Below are 20,937 nucleotides of genomic sequence, written 5' to 3' on the forward strand. Positions count from 1 at the left end.
AATACTGACAGTGGTGTGTTAAAGACTCCCACTATTATTGTGTGGGAGTCTAGGTCTCTTTGTATGTCTCTAAGAACTTCCTTTATGAATCTGGGTGCTTCTGTATTGGGAGCATATACATTTAGGATAGTTAACTCTTCTTGCTGCATTGATCCCTTTACCATTATGTAATGTCCCTCTTTGTCTATTTTGATCTTTGTTGGATTAAAGTCTGTTTTATCAGAGACTAGGATTGCAACCCCTGCTTTTTTTTTGCTTTCCATTTGCTTCATAAGTACTCCTCCATCCCTTTATTTTGAACCTATGTGTGTCTCTGCATGTGAGATGGGTCTCCTGAATACAGCACACCGATGGGTATTGACTCTTTATCCAATTTGCCCATCTGTGTCTTTCATTTGGAGCTTTTAGCACATTTACATTTAAGGTCAGTATTATTATGTGTGAATTTGATCCTGTCATCATGATGCTAGCTGGTTACTTTGCACATTACTTGATGCAGTTTCTTCATAGTGTCATTTGTCTTTATATTTTGGTATGTTTTTGCAGTGGCTGGTACCAGTTTTTCCTTTCTATATTTAGTGCTTCCTTTGGTATCTCTTGTAAGGCAGGCCTGGTGGTGACAAAATCCCTCAGCATTTGCTTGTCTGGAAAGGATATTATTTCTCTTTTGCTTGTGAAGCTTAGTTTGGCTGTATATGAAATTCTGGGTTGAAATTCTTTTCTTTAAGAATGTTGAATATTGGCCCCTACCCTCTTCTGCCTTGTAGGGTTTCTGCAGAGGCATCCATTGTAAGACTGATGGGCTTCCCTTTGTAGGTAACCTGACCTTTCTAACTGGCTGCCCTTAACATTTTTTCCTTCATTTCAACCTTGGTGAATCTGATGATTATGTTTTGGGGTTGCACTTCTCAAGGAGTATCTTAGTGGTGTTCTCTGTATTTCCTGAATTTGAATGTTGACCTGTCTTGCTAGGTTTGGAACATTCTCCTGGATGTCATCGTGAAGTGTGTTTTCCAACTTGTTTCCATTCTCCCCCTCATTTTCAGGTACACCAATCAATCATAGGTTTGGTCTTTTCACATAGTCACATATTTCTTTGAGGCTTTGTTTGTTCCATTTCATTACATTTTTCTCTAATGTTGTCTTCACGCTTTATTTCATTAAGTTGATCTTCAATCTTTGATATCCTTTCTTTTGCTTGATCGATTCGGCTATTGATACTTGTGTATGCTTCACGAAGTTCTCGTACTGTATTTTTCAGCTACATCAGATCATTTATGTTCTTCTCTAAACTGGTTATTCTAGTTAGCAGTTCCTATAACTTTTTATCAAGGTTCTTAGCTTCCTTGCATTGGGTTAGAATATCCTACTTTAGCTGGAATCGTTTGTTATTACCAACCTTCTCAAGCCTACTTCTGTCAATTCATCAAACTCATTCTCCATCCAGTTTTGTGCCCTTGCTGGCATGAGGTTGTGATACTTTGGAGGAGAAGAGGCATTCTGGCTTTTGGAATTTTCAGCATTTTTGCACTTTTTCTTTAAATTTTTTTATTTTATCAAAATGTAATTTAATCTAGGATTTTAAAAAACAATCTTCCTTATTTCACAGTTTATATTAGAGAATTTCTCCAACATGTGGTTCTGTTTTTCTTTTATTTTACATATACCACGTTTCTGAATTCCAAGACCACTTATAAAATGTAAAGATAATTTTTTTAGTTTACTTAATTCTGCCTTTTTATGAGAAATAGTGTTTTATCTTTTTTTATTCTTTTTCTTTTTTTTAATATACTTAAAGTTTTAGGGTACATGTGCACAACGTGCAGGTTAGATACATATGTATACATGTGCCATGTTGGTGTGCTGCACCCATTAACTCGTCATTTAACATTAGGTATATCTCCTAATGCTTTCTCTCCCCCATCCCCTACCCCACAACAGGCCCCAGTGTGTGATGTTCCACTTCCTGTGTCCATGTGTCCTCATTGTTCAATCCCCACCTATGAGTGAGAATATGCGGTGTTTGATTTTTAGTCCTTGCGATAGTTTGCTGAGAATGATGGTTTACAGCTTCAACCATGTCCCTACAAAGGACATGAACTCATCCTTTTTTATGGCTGCATAGTATTCCATGGTGTATATATACCACATTTTCTTAATCCAGTCTATCATTGTTGGACATTTGGGTTGGTTCCAAGTCTTTGCTATTGTGAATAGTGCCGCAATAAACATACGTGTGCATGTGTCTTTATAGCAGCATGATTTATAATCCTTTGGGTATATACCCAGTAATGGGATGGCTGGGTCAAATGGTATTTCTAGTTCTAGATCCCAGAAGAATCGCCACACTGACTTCCACAATGGTCGAACTAGTTTACAGTCCCACCAACAGTGTAAAAGTGTTCCTATTTCTCCACATCCTCTCCAGCACCTGTTGCTTCCGAACTTTTTAATGATCGCCATTCTAACTGGTGTGAGATGGTATCTCATTGTGGTTTTGATTTGCATTTCTCTGATGTCCAGTGATGATGAGCATTTTTTCATGTGTCTTTTGGCTGCATAAATGTCTTCTTTTGAGAAGTATCTGTTCATATCCTTTGCCTACTTTTTGATGGGATTGTTTTTCTCTTGTAAATTTGTTTGAGTTCATTGTAGATTCAGGATATTAGCCCTTTGTCAGATAAGTAGATTGGAAAGATTTTCTCCCATTCTGTAGGTTGCCTGTTCACTCTGATGGTAGTTTCTTTTGCTGTGAAGAAGCTCTTTGGTTTAATTAGATCCCAATTGTCAATTGTAGCTTTCATTGCCATTGCTTTTGGTGTTTTAGACATGAAGTCCGTGCCCATGCCTATGTCCTGAATGGTATTGCCTAGGTTTTCTTCTAGGGTTTTTATGGTTTCAGGTCTACCATGTAAGTCTTTAATCCATATTGAATTAATTTTTGTATAAGGTGTAAGGAAGGGATCCAGTTTCAGCTTTCTACATATGGCTAGCCAGTTTTCCCAGCACCATTTATTAAATAGGGAATCCTTTCCCAATTGCTTGTTTTTCTCAGGTTTGTCAAAGATCAGATGGTTGTAGATATGCAGCATTATTTCTGAGGGCTCTGTTCTGTTCCATTGGTCTATATCTCTGTTTTGGTACCAGTACCATGCTGTTTTGGTTGCGGTAGCCTTGTAGTATAGTTTGAAGTCAGGTAGCATGATGCCTCCAGCTTTGTTCTTTTGGCTTAGGATTGACTTGGCAATGCGGGCTCTTTTTTGGTTCCATATGAACTTTAAAGTAGTTTTTTCCCATTCTGTGAAGAAAGTCATTGGTAGATTGATAGGGATGGCATTGAATCTATAAATTACCTTGGACAGTATGGCCATTTTCATGATATTGATTCTTCCTACCCATGAGCATGGAATGTTCTTCCATTTGTTTGTATCCTCTTTTATTTCATCGAGCAGTGGTTTGTAGTTCTCCTTGAAGAGGTCCTTCACATCCCTTGTAAGTTGGATTCCTAGGTATTTTATTCTCTTTGAAGCAATTGTGAATGGGAGTTCACTCGTGATTTGGCTCTGTTTGTTTGTTATTGGTGTATAAGAATGGTTGCGATTTTTGCGCATTGAGTTTGTATCCTGAGATTCTGCTGAAGTTGCTCATCAGCTTAAGGAGATTTTGGGCTGAGACGAAGGGGTTTTCTAGATATACAATCATGTCATCTGCAAACAGGGACAATTTGACTTCCTCTTTTCCTAATTGAATACCCTTTATTTCCTTCTCCTGCCTGATTGCCCTGGCCAGAACTTCCAACACTATGTTGAACAGGAGTGGTGAGAGAGGGCATCCCTGTCGTGTTCCAGTTTTCAAAGGGAATACTTCCAGTTTTTGCCCATTCAGTATGATATTGGCTGTGGGTTTGTCATAGATAGCTCTTATTATTTTGAGATACGTCCCATCAATACCTAATTAATTGAGAATTTTTAGCATGAAGTGTTGTTGAATTTTGTCAAAGGCCTTTTCTGCATCTATTGAGATAACCATGTGGTTTTTGTCTTTGGTTCTGTTTACATGCTGGATTAAGTTTATTGATTTGCGTATGTTGAACCAGCCTTGCATCCCAGGGATGAAGCCCACTTGATCATGGTGGATAAGCTTTTTGATGTGCTGCTGGATTCGGTTTGCCAGTATTTTATTGAGGATTTTTGCATCGTTGTTCATCAGGGATATTAGTCTAAATTTCTCTTTTTCTGTTGTGTCTCTGCCAGGCTTTGGTATCAGGATGATGCTGGCCTCATAAAATGAGTTAGGGAGGATCCCCTCTTTTTCTATTGATTGGAATAGTTTCAGAAGGAATGGTACCAGCTCCTCCTTGTACCTCTGGTAGAATTCGGCTGTGAATCCATCTGGTCCTGGACTTTTTTTGGTTGGTAAGCTATTAATTATTGCCTCAATTTCAGAGCCTGTTATTGGTCTATTCAGAGATTCAACTTCTTCCTGGTTTAGTCTTGGGAGGGTGTATGTTTCAAGGAATTCATCCATTTCTTCTAGATTTTCTAGTTTATTTGCATAGAGGTGTTTATAGTATTCTCTGATGGTAGTTTGTATTTCTGTGGGATCGGTGGTGATATCCCCTTTATTACTTTTTATTGCATCTAATTGATTCTTTCTTTTCTTCTTTATTAGTCTTGCTAGCAGTCTATCAATTTTGTTGATCTTTTCAAAAAACCAGCTCCTGGATTCATTGATTTTTTGAAGGGTTTTTTTTTGTCTCTGTTTCCTTCAGTTCTGCTCTGATTTTAGTTATTTCTTGCCTTCTGCTAGCTTTTGAAAGTGTTTGCTCTGCCTTTTCTAGTTCTTTTAATTGTGATCTTAGGGTGTCAATTTTAGATCTTTCCTGCTTTCTCTTGTGGGCATTTAGTGCTATAAATTTCCCTCTACACACTGCTTTGAATGTGTCCCAGAGATTCTGGTATGTTGTGTCTTTGTTCTCGCTGGTTTCAAAGAACATCTTTATTTCTGCCTTCATTTCGTTATGTACCCAGTAGTCATTCAGGAGCAGGTTGTTCAGTTTCCATGTAGTTGAGCGGTTTTGAGTGAGTTTCTTAATCATGAGTTCTAGTTTGATTGCACTGTGGTCTGAGAGACAGTTTGTTATAAATTCTGTTCTTTTACATTTGCTGAGGAGTGCTTTAATTCCAACTATGTGGTTAATTTTGGAATAGGTGTGGTGTGGTGCTGAAAAGAATGTATATTCTGTTGATTTGGGGTGGAGAGTTCTGTAGATGTCTATTAGGTCTGCTTGGTGCTGAGCTGAGTTCAATTCCTGGATATCCTTGTTAACTTTCTGTCTTATTTATCTGTCTAATGTTGACAGTGTGGTGTTAAAATCTCCCATTATTATTGTGTGGGAGTCTAAGTCTCTTTCTAGGTCTCTAAGGACTTGCTTTATGAATCTGGGTGCTCCTGTATTGGGTGCATATATAGTTAGGATAGTTAGCTCTTCTTGTTGAATTGATCCCTTTACCATTATGTAATGACCTTCTTTGTCTCTTTTGATCTTTGTTGGTTTAAATTCTGTTTTATCAGAGACTAGGATTGCAACCCCTGCCTTGTTTTGTTTTCCATTTGCTTGGTAGATCTTCCTCCATCCCTTTATTTTGAGCCTATATGTGTCTCTGCACGTGAGATGGGTTTTCTGAATACAGCACACTGATGGGTCTTGACTCTTTATGCAATTTGCCAGTCTTTGTCTTTTAATTGGAGCATTTAGCCCATTTACATTTAAGGTTAATATTGTTATGTGTGAATTTGATCCTGTCATTATGATGTTAGCTGGTTGTTTTGCTCGTTAGTTGATGCATTTTCTTCCTAGCCTTGATGGACTTTACAATTTGGCATGTTTTTTTAGTGGCTGATACCGGTCGTTCCTTTCCATGTTTAGTGCTTCCATCAGGAGCTCTTTTAGGGCAGGCCTGGTGGTGATAAAATCTCTCAGCATTTGCTTGTCTGTAAAGTATTTTATTTCTCCTTCACTTATGAGACTTAGTTTGGCTGTATATGAAATTCTGGGTTGAAAATTATTTTCTTTAAGAATATTGAATATTGGCCCCCACTCTCTTCTGGCTTATAGAGTTTCTGCCGAGAGATCAGCTGGTAGTCTGATGGGCTTCCCTTTGTGGGTAACCCGACCTTTCTCTCTGGCTGCCCTTAACATTTTTTCCTTCATTTCAACTTTGGTGAATCTGACAGTTATGTGTCTTGGAGTTGCTCTTCTCAAGGAGTATCTTTGTGGCGTTCTCTGTATTTCGTGAATTTGAATGTTGGCCTGCCTTGCTAGATTGGGGAATTTCTCCTGGAGAATATCCTGCAGAGTGTTTTCCAACTGGGTTGTATTCTCCCTGGCACTTTCAGGTGCACCAATCAGACATAGATTTGGTCTTTTCACATAGTCCTATATTTCTTGGAGGCTTTGTTCGTTTGTTTTTATTCTTTTTTCTCTAAACTTCTCTTCTCGCTTCATTTCATTAATTTGATCTTCCATGACTGATACCCTTTCTTCCAGTTGATCGAGTCAGCTCCTGCGGCTCGTGCATTCGTCACATAGTTCTCTTGCCTTGGTTTTCATCTCCTTCAGGTTCTTTAATGACTTCTCTGCATTGGTTATTCTAGCTAGCCATTCATCTAATTTTTTTTCAATTTTTTTTTAACTTCTTTGCCATGGGTTTGAACTTCCTCCTTTAGCTCGGAGTAGTTTGATCGTGTGAAGCCTTCTTCTCTCAACTCATCAAAGTCATTCTCCATCCAGCTTTGTTCTGTTGCTGGTGAGGAGCTGTGTTGCTTTGGAGGAGGAGATGCACTCCGATTTTTAGAGTTTCCAGTTTTTCTGCTCTGTTTTTCCCCCATATTTGTGGTTTTATCTACCTTTGGTCTTTGATGATGGTGATGTACAGATGGGGTTTTGGTGTGGATGTCCTCTCTATTTGTTAGTTTTCCTTCTGATGGTCAGGACCCTCAGCTGCAGGTCTGTTGGAGTTTGCTGGAGGTCCCCTCCAGACCCTGTTTGCCTGGGTATCAGCAGCGGAGGCTGCAGAACAGCAGACACTGGTGGGCAGGAAATGTTGCTGCCTGATCGTTCCTCTGGAAGTTTTGTCTCAGAGGAATACCCGGCCCTGTGAGATGTCAGTCTGCCCCTACTGGAGGGTCCCTCCTAGTTAGGCTACTTGGGGGTCAGGGACCCTCTTGAGGAGGCAGTCTGTCCGTTCTCAGATCTCCAGCTGCATGCTGGGAGAACCACTACTCTCTTTAAAGCTGTCAGACAGGGACATTTAAGTCTGCAGAGGATTCTGCTGCCTTTTGTTTCGCTATTCCCTGCCCCTAGAGGTGGAGTCTAGAGAGGCAGGCAGGCCTCCTTGAGCTGTGGTGGGCTCCACCCAGTTCGAGCTTCCCAGCCGCTTTGTTTACCCACTCAAGCCTCCGTAATGGTGGGCATCCCTCCCTGGCTGCCACCTTGCAGTTTGATCTCAGACTGCTGTGCTAGCAGTGAGCGAGGCTTTGTGTGCATAAGACCGTCTGAGCCATGCGAGGGATATAATCTCCTGGTGTGCTGTTTGCTAAGACCATTGGAAAAGTGCAGTATTAGGGTGGGAGTGACCCGATTTTCCAGCTGCCATCTGTCACCCCTTTTTTTGACTAGGAAAGGGAATTCCCTGACCCCTTGCATTTCCTGGTTGAAGCGATGCCTCGCCCTGCTTCGGCTCACACACGGTGCGCTGCACCCACTGTCCTGCACCCACTTTCCAATACTCCCCTGTGAGATGAGCCCAGTACCTCAGTTGGAAATGCAGAAATCACCCGCGTTCTGTGTTGCTCACTCTGGGAGCTCTAGACTGGAGCTGTTCCTATTTGGCCATCTTGGCTCCACCCCCCTGTGCTGTTTTTTTCTCATCTTGTTCGATTTATGTACCTTTGATCTTTGATACTGATGACCTTTGGATGAGGTTTTTTGCATGGGTGTCCTTTTTGTTTATGTTGATGCTATCCCTTTCTGTTTGTTAGTTTTCCTTCTAACAGTCAGGTCCCTCTTCTGTAGGTCTGCTGCAGTTTGCTGGACATCCACTCCAGACCCTGTTTTCCTGTGTGTCACCAGCAGAGGCTGCAGAACAGCAAAGATTGTTGCCTGCTTTTTTTTTTTGGAGGCTTTATCCCAGTGGGGCATCTGCCAGATGCCAGTCAGAGTGCTCCTGTGTGAGGTGTCTGTAGACCCCTTCTGGGAGTTATCTCCTAGTCAGGAGGCATGGGCTGAGGTCAGGGGCCCACTTGAGGGGCAGTCTATCCCTTAGCAGAGCTCAAGCACTGTGCTGGGAGATCTGCTGTTCTCTTCAGAGCCGGCAAGCAGGAACATTTAGTCTGCCAAAGCTGTGCCAACAGCTGCTCCTTCCCTCAGGTGTTCTATCCCAGGGAGATGGGAATTTTATCTATAAGCCCCTGACTGTGGCTGCTGCCTTTCTTTTAGGCATGCTCTGCCCAGTGAGGAGGAATCTAGAGAGGCAGTCTGGCCGCAGTGGTTTTGCCGTGCTGTGGTGGCTTCCACCAATTCCGAACTTCCTGGCAGCTTCGTTTACACTGTGAGGGAAAACAGCCTATTCAAGCGTCAGTAATGATAAACGCCCCTCCCCTCACCAAGCTCAAGCATTCCAGGTTGAGTTCAGATTGCTGCACTGGCAGTGACAATTTCAAGTCTGTGGGTTTTAGCTTGCTGGGCTCCATGGGGTTGGGACCCACTAAGCAAGACCACTTGCCTCCCTGGCTTCAGCCACCTTTCCAGGGGAGTGAATGGTTCTGTCTCGCTGGGGTTCCAGGTGCCACTGGGGTATAAAAGAAAACTCCTGCAGCTAGCTCGATGTCTGCCCAAACAGCTGTCCAGTTTTGAGCTTGAAACCCAGGGCCCTGGTGGTGTGGGCACACGAGGGAATCTCCTTGTTTGCAGGTTGCAGAACCTGTGGGAAAAGTGTAGTATCTGGGCCAGATAGCACAATCCCTCACAGCTTCCCTTGAGGGAAGGTCCCTGACCCCTTGCACTTCATGGGTGAGGCAACACTCCACACTGTTTCTGCTTGCCCCCCATGGGCTGCACCCACTGTCTGAACAGTCCCAATGAGATGAAGTGGATACCTCAGTTGGAAATGCAGAAATCACCCACCTGTGTTGGACTGGCTGGGAGCTGCAGACCAGAGCTGTTCCTATTCAGCCATCTTGCTAGATCTCAAAATGTCTTTCTTATTTACCTACATATTTACCACTTTTGGTGTTTTCTGTTTGTGTAGATTTAGATTTCCATTAGGTATTATTTTTCTTATACCTGAAGGACTTCCTCTTTCTTGTAGTGCACATCTCCCAGTAACGAATTATTTCAGCTTTTGTGTGTCTGAAAAGTTGCAAAAGTTCACCTATACTTTTGAAAGACATTTCACTGTTATAGAATCCTAGGTTGGCAGCATTTTTTCTTTTAGTACTTTAAAAATGTTTCTTCACTGTCTTTGTTGGATTTCTTTGATGATAAATCTGCTGTTATTCTTCCATTTATATTTAATATAATTACTGCCTAGGTAGGATTTACATCTGCCATTTTGCTGTTTTCTATATGTCTTTTATTTCTATTACTGCCTTCTTTTATGTTACTTATATTATTTTCTGTTGTACCTGTTTTGGTGATCCCCAAGACCAACTCTAGGACTCATAGTACCCAGAAGTCATTATATTCATGGTTATAGCTTATTACAGCAAAAAGATGCAAGGCAGTATCAGCACAGGGAATAGGCACATGTGGCACAGTCTGGAGGAAACCAGGCAGGTGCAAGCTTCCAAGAGTCCTTTTCCAGTGGAATTGTACAGGATTCACTTAATTCCTCTATCTACAATTTATAGGAACACATGTGAAGTGTGGTCTACCTGAGAGCTCATTTGAGCCTAAGATTCAAGTTTCTTTTAGTGGGGTTTGGTCACATAGGCACACAGTGCCTGCATGGTTGATTGCAGTTACCAAAAACAGACCACTAGAAAGAAAGCAGGTGTTCCCCATAAGTCACATTATTTCACAGACTATGTTTTTTTTTTAATTTTTTTATTTAAATATATTTTGGTGTACAAGTCATTGTTGGTTACATAGATAAATTGTATAGTGTTGAAGTCTGAGATTTTAGTAAACCCATCATTCGAGTAGTGTACATTGTACTGAATATGTAGTTTTTTTAATCCCTTACTCCCCTTCCACCCTCCCCCTTCTCAGTCTCCAAAGTCCATTATTCCAGTGTGTGTGCCTTTGCATACCCATAGCTTAGCTCCCACTTATAACTGAGAACATACAGTTTTGGTTTTCTATTCCTGAGTTATTTCACTTAGAGTAATGGCCTCTGGCTCCATTCAAGTTGCTGCAACAGACATTATTTCATTCTTTTTTATGGCTGAGTAGTATTCCATGGTGTTGTATATGTACCACATTTTTTTTGAGACAGGGTCTCACTCTGTTGTGCAGGCTGGAATGCAGTGGCATGATCAGGCCTCACTGCAGCCGCTATCCCCCATAAAGTGATCATCTCAGCCCCTGGAGTAGCATGCACCTCACACCTGGGTAATTTTTTTTTTTTTTTTGGAATTTTAGTAGAGATGAGGTCTTGCTATGTTGCCTAGGCTAGTCTTGAACTCCTGGACTCAAGTGATCCTCCCACCTTGGCCTTCAAAAGTGCTGGGATTACAGACATGAGCCACTGCACCTAGCCTACTACATTTTCTTGATCTACGCATTAGTGGATGGACATTTAGGTTGGTTCCATAGTTTTGCAATTGTGAATTGTGCTACAATAAACATATGCATGCAAGTGTATCTTTGATATAATTACTTCTTTTTCTTTGGGTAGATATGCAGTAGTGGGATCGCTTCATTGAATGGTAGATCTACTACTTTTAGTTCTTTAAGAATTCTCCATACTATTTTCCATATAGGTTGTACTAATTTACATTGTCACCAACAGTGTTTAAGCATTCCCTCTTCACCACATCCACATCAGCATCTCTTATTTTTTGACTTTTTAATAATGGCCTTTCTTGTAGGGGTAAGGTGGTATCAGATTGTGGTTTTAATTTGCATTTTCCTGATGATTAGTGATGTTGAGTATTTTTTCATGTTTTTTGGCCATTTGTATTTTGTATATCTTCTTTTGAGAAATGTCTGTTCATGTCATTTGCCCACTTATTGATGGGACTTTTTTTTTTTTGCTGATTTGTTTGAGTTCCTTGTATACACTAGATATTGGACCTTTGTTGGATGCATAGTTTGCAAATATTTTCTTTCATTTTATTCATTGTCTGTTTACTCTGATTATTACTTTTGCTGTGCAGAAACTTTTTAGTTTAATTAGGTCCCATTTATTTATTTTTGTTTTTGTTGCATTTGCTTTTGAGGTCATATTTGTTGGGAACAGGCCCCCAAATCTGGCTATAACCTGGCGCCAAAACTGGCCATAAACAAAATCTCTGCAGCACTGTGACATGCTCATGGTGACCTTGACACCCATGCTAGAAGGTTGTTGGTTTACCGGAATGAGGGCAAGGAACACCTGGCCCACCCAGGGCAGAAAACCACTTAAGGCATTCTTAAACCACAAACAATAGCATGAGCTATCTGTGCCTTAAGGACATGTTCATGCTGCAGATAACTAGCCAGAGCCCATCCCTTTACCTCGGCCCATCCCTTTATTTCCCATAAGGAATACTTTTAGTTAACTTATAATCTATAGAAACAATGCTTATCATTGGCTTGCTGTCAGTAAATATGTGGGTAAATCTCTGTTCAAGGCTCTGAGCTCTGAAGGCTGTGAGACCCCTGATTTCCCACTCCACAATGTATATTTCTGTATGTGTGTCTTTAATTCTTTTAGTGCTGCTGGGTTAGGGTCTCCCTGACCGAGCTGGTCTTGGCAAGTGGTGCCCATACATGGGGCTTGAACCCAGGTCGAAGGGTTGCCAGAGCGACAGTTGGAGAATGTGGAACTAAGCTGGAGGACACACGAGCACTCTTAAAGCAATCCCCGCGGTGAGTAAGAAGGGGAGCTTGGAAGCATCAAGGTGACAATGGGATAAGTGTGGGCTCTGGTTCGTTCCACCTTGGAACCTTTTCACACTAATCATGAGGAAGAAGGAAAGTGTAATGAGTAACAGAAGAGGTGACAGAGCAGGTTTGTTTGCCAGCTAAAGCTATAGCGGCAAAGGAGGGAGAGGTTCATCACTACCCTTCTGCACCCCCTCCTTATTTTGAAGAAAAAGAGTGGCCTGGCCCTCCAGATCTTTCTTTTCCAGAGGATACTGGGTGAAAAGTATTTGCCCCAGTGACTGTTCGAGCAGAGCCTCAAGCGACTGCTGTCAGTTCTATTCAGGCAGGAATTCAGCGAGCTAGATGAGAGGGTGATTTAGAGGCTTGGCAGTTCCCTGTTAGAATACACCCCCCAGATCAACAGAGAAATATTATAGCTACATTTGAGCCTCTTCCTTTTAAATTGAGGAAACCCATGAGGGGCCCATCCCTGGCCCCGTTCCAAACTGAGGCATTTCTGGCTCAGGCCATTCCGTCACCTCTGTACAATGTCTGTCCCCCACCACAGCCAGTAGTGCTGCAGTAGATTTTTGCTGCACAAAAACTGTGAGCCTTCTGCCTGGGGAACTCCCACAAAAAGTTCCAACAGGGGTCTGTGGACCCTTGCTAGCGGGGACGATAGGATTACTTCTAGGAAGGTCTAGTTTAAATTTAAAAGGGGTACAAATACAAACAGGAGTCATTGATTCAGATTACAATGGGGAAATTCAAATTGTTATATCTACTCCTGTTCCCTGGAAAACAGAGCCAGGAGAGCGTATAGCACAGCTCCTGATTGTGCCGTATATGGAAATGGGGAAAAGTGAAATTAAATTAACAGGAGGATTTGGAAGCACAAGTAAACAAGGCAAAGCAGCTTACTGGGTGAATCAAATTACTGATAAACATCCTACCTGTGAAATACCTATTCAGGGAAAGAAATTTAAAGGTTTGGTAGATACAGGAGCGGACATTTCAATTATTTCTCTACAGCACTGGCCATCCACTTGGCCAGTTCAACCCACTCAATTTAACATAGTTGGAGTTGGTAAAGCCCTGAAGTATATCCAAGTAGTTATATTTTGCCTTGTGAAGGGCCCAATGAACAACCTGGGACTATTCAACCAATTATAACTTCTATACCTATAAATTTATGGGGAAGAGATTTATTGCAATGCTCAGTTATGATTTCATACAGATGAACAAGTGATGACAAAAACAAAAAAGAGAGAGAAACAGGGATTACAGGACAGCCCATATGTAATTGAATCTAACATTATTCTCTTTAAATTTTTTTTTTTTTTTTTTTTTTTTTTTTTTTTTACTCATCCATGTTTCTGTTTATATACAGGATAACAAATTCAGGAACAATGGGAAAGTAATATATGAAACCTTAATAGGAAATACAATAGAGATTACAAAACACTACCATTTGATTTTTTATGCAAATAATACTTCAATCTTCCAATATTTTTACTCACTTGCTAAATAAAGCACATGACTCGAAATCCTAAATAATTCTGTTAGTCTAAATCTTTTAAAGAATAAAATGTTGGTGAAAAGCCAAAATTGTTTAGTAAGGTATGTATGACCTTGTTTATTATCTATCATAGACATGAAGATGATCATAGTTAATACCAATTTAAGTTTTACAGAATACTGTTTTAGGCCCAATATTGATATGTTAAATGAAGGTATCAGAGAATCTTGTATTTATGGCATCAGGTTATAAAGATCTATTCAAAACCATTTTTGTCAAAGTTTAAACACTGGAGCAAAAGTCAAATTGTTTCTAAATGAGACACAAAATGATTCTTGCTAATAGTACAAATTTTGTCCCATGGGTAATACTATTGTCTTTTTCTTTTTTAAAAAAATTATTTTGATTTTTATTTTAGATTCAGGGAACACATGGGCAGGTCTGTTAGCTGGGTATACTGTGTGATGTTGAGGTTTGGGGTATGGATGATCCTGTCACCCAGGTAGTGAGCAGAGTCCCCAGTAGGTAGTTTTTCAGCTCTTGCTCCCGCTCCCCACCCTACCTCCCCAGTGTCTATTATTCCCATGGGTCCTCAGGTATTATTATTTTCAAGTTTTTTTCTTTACATGAAACTACTGAAAGCAAAAGTATGTCATGCTTATAGGTCACTGTACATTTATCATTCTATTAATAAACATCTTAAATAATTATGTAGTATATTAAGGCCATAAACCAAGTCATTATCTCCTATCAAAGGACTACTGTTACTCAATCATCTAGAAAATTCATTTTAGGCAGGACTCAGTGGCTCACATCTGTAATCTCAGCACTTTGGGAGGCTGAGGTGGGTGGATCATGAAGTCAGGAGTTCGAGACCATCCTGACCAGCATGGTGAAACCCCGCCTCTACTAAAAATACAAAAATTAGCTGGGCGTGGTGGTGTGTGCCTGTAATCCCAGCTACTCAGGAGGCTGAGGCAGGAGAATCACTTGAACCCGGGAGGCAGAGGTTGCAGTGAGCTGAAATTGCACCATTGCACTCCAGCCTGGGCGACAGAGAGAAACTGTCTTAAAAAAAAAAATTCATTTTAATGGGTTATGTTACAGGGTTGAGGTCAGCCTACAGACACAAAATAGGTTAACTGAAATTTTTTTTTTGTATCAGGTTTTAATTTTTTCATTGGAACAGGATTTGGGGGTGGGGATACTAAATGTGGCAGGGTTCAACAAATTTACATTTTTTCAAAATAAAGTTCTTAAAGAATACAATGATAGCATATGCTTTAACTCTTATAGCACAAACCCACATATTAATTGATGGTCACAGAAAAATGCTGTAATGGTTTAAACAAAAGTTTTAAAATACATCAATGACACAAGTTTCAAACAAAATGCAGTGATCAAAATACTTAACTGTCCTTTCATCAAGCTTTTACAAACACAATCAGTCTTCACTGTCTGAGCAAATCAGTTTTAGTTTCTTCATGGTCCTCCATCTGTCTTTTAATATGACACTTGTCCGGTTGTTGAATTTATAATGCAGTAGTATTTTAGACCAGTTTCCCTCTTCATGTTTCCTCATGCCAGATCTCAAATTCTTGTCTTCTTCCCAAAGCCATGCCTGTCTTTTTCTAGCTCGATGTTTTTCAGGAGTTACCGGTTGACTCTTTGAAACAGGTATTCTGCTTTCAGTGGCTCTTCTGCTTTCTTTTTTCTTTTTTGTACTTTGAAGAGTTCCTACTCTCCTTTCTTTCTTATTAAGGTCTTGTTGCTGGGTTCCATGTTGCAACTTAGATAAGAAAAGATTCTTGTGAGACCTTTTTCTTGTATCCAAATTAGCTTCAGTTTCCATTTCAACATCATTACCATTAGGTTTATCTTGAGAAATTATTGTTCTTGTTCTTTTACTTTCTACTACTTTTGCTGCTGCCTTCATTAGAAAGGTTGATGATTTTTCACTTAGCACATAATTCACATAACTCTTAATTTTCTCCATCATGTGATTGTAGCTGAAGTGTTGAAAAAAGGAATGAAATGTATCTTTCTGAGAGATTATCATAAGCAATTTGCTTTTGAGAGGCATATAAGAATTTGGATCACCAAATATTCTTTCAAAGACTTCTTCTGCTTCTGTAAAGTTTTCATTTTCCATACAAACAGCTATAGCCTGAATTTTAATTAAATTCTATATTTCTTCATGAAGTTTGTCATGTTCCTTTTCAATTGAACCCCAAATCATCAGGGCTGATTCCAAGGGTGTAATTCGTTCATCATTTTCAAACTGTACATCAAGGGTTTTTCCTGCTGCAATGCTTGTCAAAAACTGACATATGCATATCGTTCTCAACTGGTAAGCTGTTAGACTGGATAGTCCATGAATAATAGCCTCTGTGCTGTTGCGGGTCCGGCAGAAGTCCTCGGGGCAGCCGTCGCGGAAAGCTCAGCAAAGAGAGAGGTAGAGGAAATCGAGCATCCAGCCAGCAGCCACAGCCTCGGCCTCAGCCACCAGGCCCGGGTCCTCCTCCTCCTCCTCGGGGGCTCCCACCTGCACCTGGCACTCGAGCAGTTCCTGGCACTCGAACTGCTCCTCATCGTTTCTCTCTGTTTCTGCCATCTGCTCCTCAGTAGGGTTGGCATCCCTACCATCTGCACAGCGCCACGGGCTCGGGGCCCAGCTTTAAATTTTTTGAGCCTTCCTAAAGGCCAGATGTTATCAGCAGCTGAACAGCATCTACAGAAACCAGCTGCAAAGACAGAAGCAGAACAACTGGTTTGGTGGAGATATCCAATACCAAAAAGTTGAGAAATAGGTAAAATAATAACTTGGGGTAGAGGTTATGCTTGTGTTTCTCCAGGCCAAAATCAACACTGATTTGGATACCCTCAAGACACCTGAAACCTTATCATGAACCAGATGCTGAGGAAGAGATTCTGGGAGGATCCCGAGTACCCCCCAGTTGCAGTCATGTCAAGACTGATGCTGAGGAGGACCCCAACTGTCATGAGCAACACCCATCGAACACAGCCATCCACCTGGGAACAGATCAAGAAGCTGTCACAGATGGTGGAAGAAAACCTGAGGAAAGTGAGACAGCCAGTCACAATGAGTAATTTAATGGTAGCTATGATAGCAGTGATCACCACTGCCGTGAGTATTCCTTCAACAAGGGCTGACACAGAGATCAGTTATACTTATTGGGCATATTTATCAATCTTGGCTGGCAATAATGCCTGGATATAATCACTTTATGACACAGTTACACATGCTTTCTGGTCTCAATATTTACCATAATAAATCTGCTCCTATAATTGAGGCATACCACCCTCAAAAATCTATTTGTAAACAAAATTGAACCTGGCCAGAAAAAATGAATGTACTTTTTTAGGAAGATTGCATTGCAGAACAGGCAGAGGTGCTGCACAACAATTCCTATGGAATCATTATTGATTGGTCCCCTAAGGGGATGTTTAGCTTGAATTGCACCTCTTAGTCTGCATGTCACAGCCACACTGTGTTCAACTGGTCCGAACAGAATGGTCAGATGGTACAAATGGTAAGACGTATGGCAAGAGTTCCTATTATCTGGAACCATGGCAGTATAGTGGCACCTCAACCTCAAATGATATGGCCCATTGTAGGAGCTAAACATAAGGATTTGTGGCAACTGTTAATAGCTCTTAATAAGATCAAAATTTGGGAAAGAATAAAAAAGCATCTAGAAGGACACTCTGCAAACTTGTCTTTGGATATTGCAAATGTATATATATACGTATATATATGTATATATATACGTATATATATATGTATATATATACGTGTATATATATGTATATATATACGTATATATATGTATATATATACGTATATATATGTATATATATACGTATATATATGTGTATATATGTATATATATATGTGTATATATATGTATATATATGTATATATATGTATATATATATGTGTATATGTATATATGTGTATATATGTATATATATGTATATATATGTATATATACGTATATATATATGTATATATACGTATATATATATGTATGTATATATACGTATATATATATGTATATGTATATATGTATATATATATGTATATATATATATGTATATATATATATATTTAAAGCATCCCAGGCACACCTGACCTTAATGCCAGAACTGGAGTGCTCGAAGGAGCTGCAGACAGATTAGCAGCTAGTAACCCATTAAAATGGATAAAAACACTTAGAAGCTCTGTGATTTCAATGATGATTGTGCTTTTAATCTGTGTTGTTTGTCTTTATATAGTCTGCAGATGCGGATCTTGACTCCTGTGAGAAGTAGCTCACCGTGACAAAGCTGCCTTTGCTTTTATCGCTTTGCAAAACAAAGAAGGGGGACAAGTTGGGAACAGGCCCCAAAATCTGGCCATAAACTGGCCCCAAAACTGGTCATAAACAAAATCTCTGCAGCACTGTCACATGCTTGTGATAGCCTGACGCCCACGCTGGAAGGCTGTCAGTTTACCAGAATGAGGGCAAGGAACACCTGGCCCACCCAGGGCGGAAAACCACTTAAGGCATTCTTAAACCACAAACAATAGCATGAGCTATCTGTGCCTTAAGGACATGTTCATGCTGCAGATAACTAGCCAGAGCCCATCCCTTTACCTCGGCCCATCCCTTTATTTCCCATAAGGAATACTTTTAGTTAATCTATAGAAACAATGCTTATCACTGGCTTGCTGTCAATAAATATGTGGGTAAATCTCTGTTCAAGGCTCTCAGCTCTGAAGGCTGTGAGACCCCTGATTTCCCACTCCACAATCTATATTTCTGTGTGTGTGTCTTTAATTCCTGTAGCGCCGCTGGGTTAGGGTCTCCCCGACCGAGCTGGTCTCGGCACATATTCATAAATTATTTGCCTGGGCCAATGTCCAGAAGAATTTTTCATAGGTTTTCTACTAGAATTTTAATGTTTTCATGTCTTAGATTTAAGTATTTGATCCATCTTGAGTTGATTTTTATAAAACGTGAGATATAGGGATCCAGTGTCATTCTTCTACATGTGGATATCCAGTTTACCCAGCACAATTTATTAAATAGAGTGTCTTTTTCTCAATTTATGTTTTTGTATGCTTTGTTGGAGATCAGTAGGTTGTAGGTGTTTGGCTTTATTTCTGGGTTCTCTATTCTATTCCATTTGTGTATCTACTTTTATGCCAGTACTGTGATGTTTTGGTAACTGTAGTCTTGTAGTATAATTTGAAGTCGGGTAATGTTATGGCTCCAGATTGGCTATTTTTGCTTAGGACTGCTTTGGCTGTTTGTACTCTTTTGTGGTTCCCTATGAATTTTAGGATTAACTTTTTAAATCTCTAAAAAATAATGTTGGTATTTTGATAAGAATTACATTGAATCTGTAGATTGCTTTGAGCTGTATTCTCATTTCCGCTATATTGATTCTTTCAATCCATGAGCATAGGATGTGTTTTCATTTGTGTCCTCTACGATTTCTTTTAGTACTTTTGTAGTTGTCATTGTAGAGCTCTTTTACCCCATTGGTTAAGTATATTCCTAGGGTTTTTTTTTTTTTTTGTAGCTATTGTAACAGGGATTGAGTCCCTGATTTCCTTCTCAGCTTGGTCATTGGTTATAGCAGGGCTACTGATTTGTGTATACTGATTTTGTAACTTGAGACTTTACTGAATTCATTTATCAAATATAGTTGTCTTTTGGAGGAGTCTTTAGGGATTTCTACATATAAAATCCTATCATTGGCAAACAGGAATATTTTCACTCCTTCTTTTCCAATTTGAATAACCTTTATTTCTTTCTTTTGCCTGATTGCTCTGGCTATGACTTCCAGTACTATGTTAAATAGAAGTAGTGAAAGTGGCCATCCTTGACTTGTTCCAGTTCTCAGCGGGAATGCTTTCAACTTTTCCTGATTTACTATGATAAAGTCTGTGGGTTTGTCATATATGGCTTGTATAATTTTGAGGTATGTCCCTTCTATACTTAGTTTGTTAAGGATTTTTATCTTAAAGTTATGCTGGAATTTATTGAATGCTTTCTCTGAATCTATTAAGATGATCATATGGTTTTTGTTTTAATTCTGTTTATGTGATGTATCACATTTATTGACTGACTTGTGTTAAACCATTCCTGCATCCCTAGGATGAAACCCACTTTATCATAGTGTATTATCTTTTTTGAGGTGCTGTTAGATTCAGTTTGCTAGTATTTTTGTGAGGTTGTTTGCATCTGTGTCCATCAGGGATATTGGTCTGTCATTTTTTTTGTTGTTTTTATGTTCTTTACTGGTTTTTGTATCAGGGTGATACTGGTTTCATCAAATGAGTTAGGGAAGTTTCCCTGTTAATCTTTTGTAATAGTTTCAGTAGGATTGGTACCAATTCTTCTTTGAATGTCTGGTATAATTCAGCTGTGAATCATCTGGAACTGGGCTTTATTTTTGGCAATTTTTGACTTACTGATTCAGTCTCGCTGCTTGTTAATGGTCGTTCAAGGTATATATTTCTTCCTGATTTAATCTAGGAAGGCCATATGTTTCAAGGAATTTATTCATTTCCTCTAGATTTTCTAGTTTGTGTGCATAGAGGTGTTCACAGTAGTTTCAAATGATCTTTTGTATTTCTTTGGTGTCAGTTTTAATGTCTCCATTTTCATTTCTGATTGAGCTCATTTGAATCTTCTCTCTTCTTTTCTTGGTTAATCTACCTAATGCTCTATCAACTTTTTTAATCTTTCCAAATAATCAAGTTTTCGTTTTGTTGATCTTTTTGATTTCATTTTATTTTTGTTTCAGTGTCATTAGTTGTGTTCTGATCTTTGTTATTCTTTTCTTCTGCTGGCTTTTAGTTTGATTTGTTATTGTTTTTCTAGTTCCTTGAGGTGTGACCTTAGGTTGTCAATTTGTGATGTTTCAGATTTTTTGATGTAGGCATTTAGTACTATAGACTTTCCTTTTAGCACTGCTTTTGCTGTAACTCAGGGATTTTGATAACCTGTGTCATTATTATTAATGATTTTGAATAATGTTTAAATTTCCGTCTTGATTCCATTGTTAACCCAAAAGTCAGTCAGGAGCAGATTGTTTAATTTTCATGTATTTGTATAGTTTTGAGGGTTCCTTTCAGAGTGGATTGCTAGTTTTATTCCACTGTGTTCTGAAAAGTTACTGGGTATGATTTCAATTTATTAAAATGTTTTGAGACTTGTGGCCTATTATATGCTCTATTTTGGACAATGTTTTATGTGCTGATGAAAAGAAAGTATATTCTGTTGTTCTTGGGTAGAAGTTCTGTAAATATCTGTTAGGTCCATTTGTT

General features: G+C 39.5%; 1 pseudogene; it reads right to left on the reverse strand.

Moving 5' to 3' along the window:
• Positions 1-15,245: 15,245 nt before the first annotated feature.
• Positions 15,246-16,269, reverse strand: LOC101140534 (telomeric repeat-binding factor 1-like; annotated as a pseudogene).
• Between the last annotated feature and the right edge of the window lie 4,668 nt (positions 16,270-20,937).

This window comes from Gorilla gorilla, chromosome X (assembly GCF_029281585.2).
Source record: "Gorilla gorilla gorilla isolate KB3781 chromosome X, NHGRI_mGorGor1-v2.1_pri, whole genome shotgun sequence".
Taxonomy (NCBI): Eukaryota; Metazoa; Chordata; class Mammalia; order Primates; family Hominidae; genus Gorilla; species Gorilla gorilla.